The sequence below is a fragment of the Artibeus jamaicensis genome, unplaced genomic scaffold (genome assembly GCF_021234435.1).
Source record: "Artibeus jamaicensis isolate MK-2021 breed Jamaican fruit bat unplaced genomic scaffold, CSHL_Jam_final scaffold_916, whole genome shotgun sequence".
Taxonomy (NCBI): domain Eukaryota; kingdom Metazoa; phylum Chordata; class Mammalia; order Chiroptera; family Phyllostomidae; genus Artibeus; species Artibeus jamaicensis.
In genome coordinates, this window is record NW_026522059.1 from 61,373,119 (window position 1) to 61,381,461 (window position 8,343).

An 8,343-nucleotide genomic window follows, 5' to 3' on the forward strand; every position below is an offset into this window, starting at 1 on the left:
GAACCCATGTCAAGCTCAAGACCCAAGTTTGAATAACACTTTGAGCAGCACAGACTGAAACATGAATAAAGGCCTGAACTGTGATTTTCCTAGCACCATGTAATTATCCCAATGCTGTGAATACAACTAGGATGTCATGCTTTTTCCTATTCTCTATATTATAAACTTAGTACTCTAAATTCATACGGGGTATTGCCAATTCAGTGCTACATAACAAACAGACACAAAACATCAGCAACATAAAACAAAACATTATTGTGGTTTCTGCCAGTCAAGGCGAAGCTTAGTCATTTTTTTTTCAGTTTTGGCTAATTTTGATCCAGCTCATGCAATTCATCTGTAAACAGCTGGTAGTCAGTGGCAGCTGAGTTGTGTGGTGACCGGACCCAGCTCTGGGTAACCTCGCACACACCAGGAGGATAACTTGATTTGTTTCATGGAAAATACATAAGTCTGCCAGAGATAAAATCTCATGGCCCCTTGAGACAGAGGGCTCAAAGTATGCACATGCTCCCCTCTCCTGCATTTTCTTCACATAGAACCTACAAGGGTTCAATGTAAAACCATGTATAATATAGGCAAAAATGGACAATTCTGTCCATTTTAACCATAAAATCTTCTAGGTTGTAGTCTTTGGGAGTATGTAAACTTTTCTTGCCTTTTTTCTTATTTTATGTGTTTCCTTTCAGCAAGATTGAATTCTGAAAATGGAAGTTTTGCTTTATTATTTCTACCACCAATTTTTAAAAATGCATTCAGAATGTGAATTCATTGCCTTTCTTGGGCGTTTGCTTTGCTCACCTCTGAGGTTAGTTTATATAAAAAGTAATCAATGGTGCTTGTTTTGGCAACACATATACTAAAATGGAATGATACAGAGAAGATTAGCATGGCCTCTGCACAAGGATGACACGCAAATTCGTGAAGCATTCCATATTTTTGCAGAATCAATGAAGTAGAAGATCGGATCAGTGAGTTGGAGGACAAAGTAGAAAAAACTCACGGAAAGAGCAAGAAAAGGAAAAGAGGCTCAGAAACAATGAAGGATTAAGAGAAATGCAAGACAATACGAAACATGATAATATCCGAATAATTGGGATATCAGAAGGAGAAGAAGAACAGGGGATAGAAAACCTATTTGAAAAAGTAATGAGGGAAAACTTCCCTAATTTGATGAGAGAAAAAGTCACACAAATCCAGGAATCACAGAGAGTCACAATCAAGAGGAAAACAAAGAGGCCTACTTCCAGACATATCATCATTAAAATAGAAAAATTCCAAGGTAAAGAGAGAATCTTAAAGGCAGCAAGGGAGAAAAAGGAAGTAACATATAAGAGAGGGCCAATAAGGTTAGCTATGGACTTCTCAATGGAAACACTCCAAGCAAGAACAGAATGGCAAGAAATATTCCAAGTAATGAGAACCAGAGGCCTGCAGCCAAGGCTACTTTACCCAGCAAGGCTCTCAATCAAGATAGAAGGCCAAATAAAGAGCTTCCAAGACAAAAGGAGTCTAAAAGAATACACCTACACCAAACCAGCTCTGCAAGAGATGCTAAAAGGACTGCTGTAAGGAAGGTAAAGAGAGAAAGAGAGGAAAATAGGTACAAAAATGGCAATGAATAAGTACCTATCAATAATAACATCAAGTGTAATGGGTTAAATGCTCCAATCAAATGACATAGAATAGCAAAATGGATAAGAAAAGCATGACCCATACATATGCTGCCTACAAGAGACCCACCTCAGGACAAAAGACCTACACAGACTACAAGTGAAGAGCTGGAAATGAATTTTCCAAGCAAACAGACAAGAAAAAAAGTGGGGGTAGCAATACTCATATCAGACAAAATACACTTCAAAAACAGGACCATAAAGAGAGACCCAGAAGGTCACTTCATACTATTGAAGGGAAGAATCCACCAAGAGGACATTAACATTGTAAATATATATATGTACCCAACATAGGAGCACCCAAATATACAAAGATAATCTTAGAAGATTTCAAGGCAGATATTGACAGAAACACAATTATACTAGGGGATTTTAATACCCCTGTCAAAAATTGACAGATCTTCCCAACAAAATATCAACAAAGATATTGTGGCATTGAACAATACCCTAGATGAAATGGACTTAACTGATATATATAGAGAGAGCCCTTCACCCCAAAGAAGCTAAATACACATTCTTTTCAAATGCACAGGGAACATTTACAAAGATAGACCAAATGATAGAACACAAAACAAGCCTCAAAAAATTCAAGAAAATTGAAATCATACCAAGCATCTTCTCTGACCACAAGGGACTGAAACTGGAAACCAGTCCCAAAGGAAAAGACCCAAAACACCCAAATGCTATTAAACAACGAATGGGTCAAGAATGAAATTAAGGAAGAAATCAAAAAGTTCTGGAAACAAATGAAAATGAACTCACAACAACCCAAAACTTATGGGACACAGCAAAGGCAGTCCTGAGAGGGAAGTACATAGCAACACAGGCTTACCTAAAGAATATAAAAATATTTCAAACAAACAACCTAACCCTATGCCTGCAAGAACTCGAGGAACAACAACAAAGACAACCCAGAGCAAGTAGAAGGAAGAAAATAACCAAGATCAGAACAGAATTAAATGACATAGAGACTAAAAAAGCACAATTCTAAGGATCAATGAATCCAGGAGTTGGTTCTTTGAAAAGATAAACAAAATAGACAAGCCTTTAAGTAGGCTCATCAAGAAAAGAAGAGAGAGGACACAAATAAACACAACCAGAAATGAAAGAGGAGAGATTACAAATGATACCACAGAAACGGAAGGGATTCTGAGAAATTACTATGAAGAAGGTATGGTAAGGTTGAACTTCCCTCTCAGGACTGCTTTTGCTGTGTCCCATAAGTTTTGGGTTGTTGTGAGTTCATTTTCATTTGTTTCCAGAACTTTTTGATTTCTTCCCTAATTTCATTCTTGACACATTTGTTGTTTAATAGAATGTCATTCAATCTTCATGATTTGGGGTGTTTTGGTTTTTTTCCTTTGGGGTTGGTTTCCAGTTTAAGTCCCTTGTGGTCAGAGAAAATGCTTGGTATGATTTCAATTTTCCTGAATTTGTTGAGGCTTGTTTTGTGTCTCTAGGTATGCCAAGAAATTGGAAAACCTAGGTGAAATGGACAAATTTTTAGAAAAATATAATCTTCCAAAACTCAATGAGAAAGAAGCAGAAAACCTGAATAGACTAATAACAGCAGATGAAATTGAAGCACTAATCAAAAAACTCCCATCACACAAAAGCCCTGGACCAGATGGCTTCACAAGAGAATTCTACAAAGCATTTAAGGAAGAGCTAACCCCTATTCTTCACAGACTATTCAAAAAATCCCAAAAGATGGAAAACTCCAAAACTCTTTTTATGAAGCCAACATCATCCTAATTCCAAAACCAGATAGAGACACAACAAAGAAAGAAAACTTCAGGCCAATATCGCTGATGAACATACATGCTAAAATCTTCAACAAAATATTGGCAAATAGCACTCAACTATACATCAAAAAGATTATATACCATGACCAAGTGGGATTCATCCCAGGGATGCAAGGATGGTTCAATATTCCCAAATTAGTAAATGTAATAGATCACATAAACAAAAGCAAAGACAAAAACCACATGATCATATCAATAGATTTGGAAAAAGCTTTTGATAAGGTTCAATACCCATTTATGGTAAAAAACACTCAGCAAAGTGGGAACAGAGGGAGCATTTCTCAATATAATAAAGGCCGTATATGAGAGACCTACAGCAAACATCATACTCAATGGGAAAAAACTAAAAGCTTTTCCACTAAGATCAGGAACAAGATAAGGTTGCCCACTTTCACCACTTCTATACAATATAGTACTGGAAGTTTTAGCCACAGCAATCAGACAAGAAAAGGAAATAAAAGGCATCTAAATTGAAGAGGAGGAAACAAAACTGTCATTGTTTGCAGATGACATGATATTGTACATGGAAAATACTATAGACTCTACCAAAAAACTGCTCAAACTAATGAATAAATTTGGCAAAACAGCGGGTTACAAAGTCAATATTCAGAAATCAAAGGCATTTTTGTATACTAACAATGAATCAGCAGAAGCAGAAATCAAGAAAATAATTCCATTCGATATAGCAAAAACAAAAATAAAATATCTGGGAATAAACCTAACCAAGCAGGTAAAAGACCTATATGCAGAAAATTACACGACACTGAAGAAAGAAATCCAGGAAGACACAAATAAATGGAAACATATACCTAGTCCATGGATTGGAAGAATTAACATCATCAAAATGTCCATACTACCCAAAGCAATTTACAGATTCAATGCAATACCTATTAAAGTACCAATGGCATATTTCACAGACATAGAACAAACACTTCAAAATTTATATGGAACCATAAATAAGCCCAAATAGCAGCTGCAATTTTGAGAAAGAAGAACAAAGTTGGAGGGATCACAATACCTGATACCAAACTGTATTACAAGGCCACTGTAATCAAAACAGCCTGGTACTGGCATAAAAACAGGCACATATACCAAAGAAACAGAACAGAGGGCCCAGACCAATGGCACATAGACCAATGGAACAGAACAGAGAGCTCAGAAATAAACCCAAATCTCTACAGTCAATTAACATTTGACAAAGGGGGCTGTAACATAAAATGGAGTAAAAATAGCCTCTTCAACAAATGGTGTTGGAAGAACTGGACAGCCACGTGCAAAAAAATGAAGCTTGAGCATCGATTTACACTATACACCAAAATAAATTCAAGGTGGATAAAAGACTTAGATATAAGCCATGACACCATTAAAGTCCTAGAGGAGAACATTGGCAGGAAAATCTCAGATATTTCATGCAGCAACATTTTTACTGATATGTCCCTAGAGCAAGGGACATAAAGGAAAAAATAAACAAATGGGATCTCATCAAAATAAAAACCTTCTGCATAGCTGAAGAAAACAACATTGAAGTAAAAAGAGAACCAATTGTATGGGAAACCATATTTGTCAATGATACCGCAGACAAAAATTTAATCTCCAAAATATACAAAGAACTCACATGACTTCACTCTAAGAAGACAACTAACCCAATTAAAAAATGGTCAAAGGACTGATCAGGCACTTCTCTAAGGAGGACATACAGAAGATCCAGAGACATATGAAAAGATGCTCAATATCGCTAGCTACAAGAGAGATGCAAATTAAAACCACAATGAGATACCATTTTACACCAGTCAGAATGTCTATCATAAACAAAGCAACAAACAACAAATGTTGGAGAGGTTGTGGGGAAAAGGGGACCTTAGTTCACTGTTGGTGGGATTGCAGACTGGTACAACCATTATGAAGAACTGTATGGAATTTTCTCAGAAAAATAAAAATCGACCTGCCTTTTAACCCAGCAATTCCACTGCTAGAATTATATCCTAAGAACCCCAAAACATCAATTTTAAAGAACCTATGTACCACAATGTTCATAGCAGCACAATTTACAATAGCCAAGAGCTGGAAGCAACCTAGGCGCCCATCAGTAAATGAATGGATCCAAAAATTGTGGTACATATACACAATGGAATTCTATGCAGCAGAGAGAAAGAAGGCGCTCCTACCCTTTGCAACAGCATGGATGGCACTGGAAAGCATTATGCTGAGTGAAATAAGCCAGATGTTGAAAGACAAATACCATATAATGTCACCTTTTACAAGAAGATAAACAACAAAATAAGGAAACAAAATAAAAACAAACACACTGAAATAGAGAAAAGGGGGACAGTGACCAGAGGGGAGAGGGGAGGGAATTTTAGGGCAAAAAGGGGAGGAATTTAGAAGAACTAGTATAAAGGACACATGAACAACAACTAAGGGAGGTGGAAATTGGAGGGAGGTGGGGAGCCCTGGGATGGGGGGGAGGTGGGCTGGGATGGGAATAAAAGACAGAAAACTGTACTTGAACAATAATTAAATTTAAAAAAAAGAAAACAAAAAAAGTTGTCAATGTAGTATATGAGTGGTGAGGTTGGGTAATTAATAACCAGCAAACTTTTATAGGAAGCATCTTTTTAATATCACAAAAATTTATTCTATTACATAGATGGAAATATAGAAACATTTGGTAAATATAAATAAACAAAAAGAAGTAAGTTAAAATAACGATTTACATTTGTTCTTAATAATGTTCTAATTCAGATTAGTACTCTACCTTTTAGGTTAGTACTACTGGGGTGAGAGGATGTGCATGCATGTGTGTATTCTTGTGTGTATATGTAATTACCAAAAATTAGAATGCTATATAACATAATGTTGAGGGGATCCAGGTTGGTAGAGAAGTCGGTGGAAGTTACACTAACCTCCTTCCAGGATGCAACTGGAATTACAACTAAGTTATAGAAAAGTCATCCTGAATAACCAAGTGAACACTAGCTGAAGAGAATCCTTAACACCAAGGACTTACAGAAGAAACCGTATCAAAATAGATAGAAAATGTAGAGATGGGAAAGAGCTGGCTGGGCTCCCACAGGCAGCTGCTAAAGTTCCAGAGGGATATTTCAGCAGCTGGGATGGGTTCTCCATGAGAAGCATTGCATGCAGGTATAGCAGGGATGACCAAAAGCTGTGGATTGCTTATAGCTTCAATCAGGTGTCCAGATCAGTCCCATGCAATGTCTGACATAGGTCTGCACCAGAGTCTTTGCAGATCTGCCTAATACATAGAAGCAGACACAAACAAGCAACCAAAATGGGAAGAGAAAGAGACAGACCCCAAATGAAAAAAAAAAAACTATAGAATTATCTAGAAGAGCTAAATGAAATAGAGGTAAGCAAATAGAGACAAGATAGAATTCAAAGTAATGATTATTAGGATGCTGAACAGTGTGAGCAAAGACTGAGAAACCATAAAAGATGGTTCAGAAATAAAGAATGTAATATCTGAAATAAATTATACACTGGAAGGAATGAACAGTAGGTTAGATGAAGTAGAGGATCAAGTTAGCAATTTGAAGGACAGGGCAAAAAGCAATACCCAATTAAGCAGCAAACAGAAAAATTAAAACAAGGATGGCTTAAGGGACCTTTGGGATAACATGAAGTATAAGAACCATCTCATTATAGGGATATCAGGAGAAGAGAAAGAGCAAAGGATTGAGGACCTACTTGAGGAAATAATGACCAAAAACTTCCTAAACCTGGTGAAGGAAAAAGACACACAAGTATAGGAAACACAGTCCCAAACAAGATGAATGCAAAGAAGTGCATACCAACACACAACATAATTAAAATAGCAAAACTTAAAAACAAGGAGATAATCTTAAAAACCACAAAAAAAGCAGTTACTTGCCTACAAAGTAGTTCCCATAAGACTGGCATTGATTTCTTAACAGAAACATTTCAGAACAGAAGGGATGGGCATGAAATTTCAAAGTGATGAAAAGCAAAGACATACAACCAAGGTTACTTCACCCAGCAAGGCTATCACTTAAAATTGAAGAAGAAATAAAGAGCTTCCTGGATAAGAATGAGATAAAAGATTTTGCTACCAATTATGCAGTATTGAAGGGAATGTTACAAGACTTGCTGTAATAATAATAATAGTAATAATAATAATAATAATAAGAAGAAGAAGAAGAAGAAGAAGAAATTAAAACAAAGTAAATAAAAGTAAAATGGCAATATATATGTATCCATCAATAATCACTTTAAATGTAAATGCTTAAATCCATCAATAAAAAAGATATTGGGTACCTGAATAGATAAGAGAGCAAGGCCTGTATATTTGCTGACTTCAAGATAACCCCTTTCTAATGAAATATCCACATAGACTAAAAATTAAAGAATAGACAAATATTTCATGGAAATGGAAAGGAAAAAAGCTGGGGTAGCAATACTTTTATCCAACAAAATAGACTTTAAAACCAAAGCTATAGTAAGAGATAAAGAAGAACACTACATAATGATAAAAGAAACAATCCAACGAGAAGATATAATCCTAGTAAAAATTTATACACCCAATATAGAAGCACCTAAACAGGTTAAACAAATTTTGTTGGGCATAAAGGGAGAGAGTGACAGAAATGCAGTCATAGCAGTGGATTTTAACACCCCATTGATTCATTGTATAGATCTTCCAGACAGAAAATTTCAGGAAGACAGAGGCATTAAGTGACACACTAGATCAAATAGATTTAATTGATATCTTAAGGACATTTCATCCCAAAGCAGAAGAATATGCCATTCTTTTCAAGTACACATGGAACCTTTTTTTAGGGTAGACAACATGTTAGGACACAAAACAAGTCTCAATAAGTTTAAGA

General features: G+C 36.0%; 1 non-coding gene across 1 annotated transcript; it reads left to right on the top strand.

Annotated features, from left to right (window-relative positions):
* The first annotated feature begins 835 nt into the window (after positions 1–835).
* Positions 836–941, top strand: LOC119052731 (U6 spliceosomal RNA). Its single transcript, XR_005083183.2, has one exon. It is a non-coding gene; the product is annotated as a U6 spliceosomal RNA (small nuclear RNA).
* Positions 942–8,343: the final 7,402 nt, after the last annotated feature.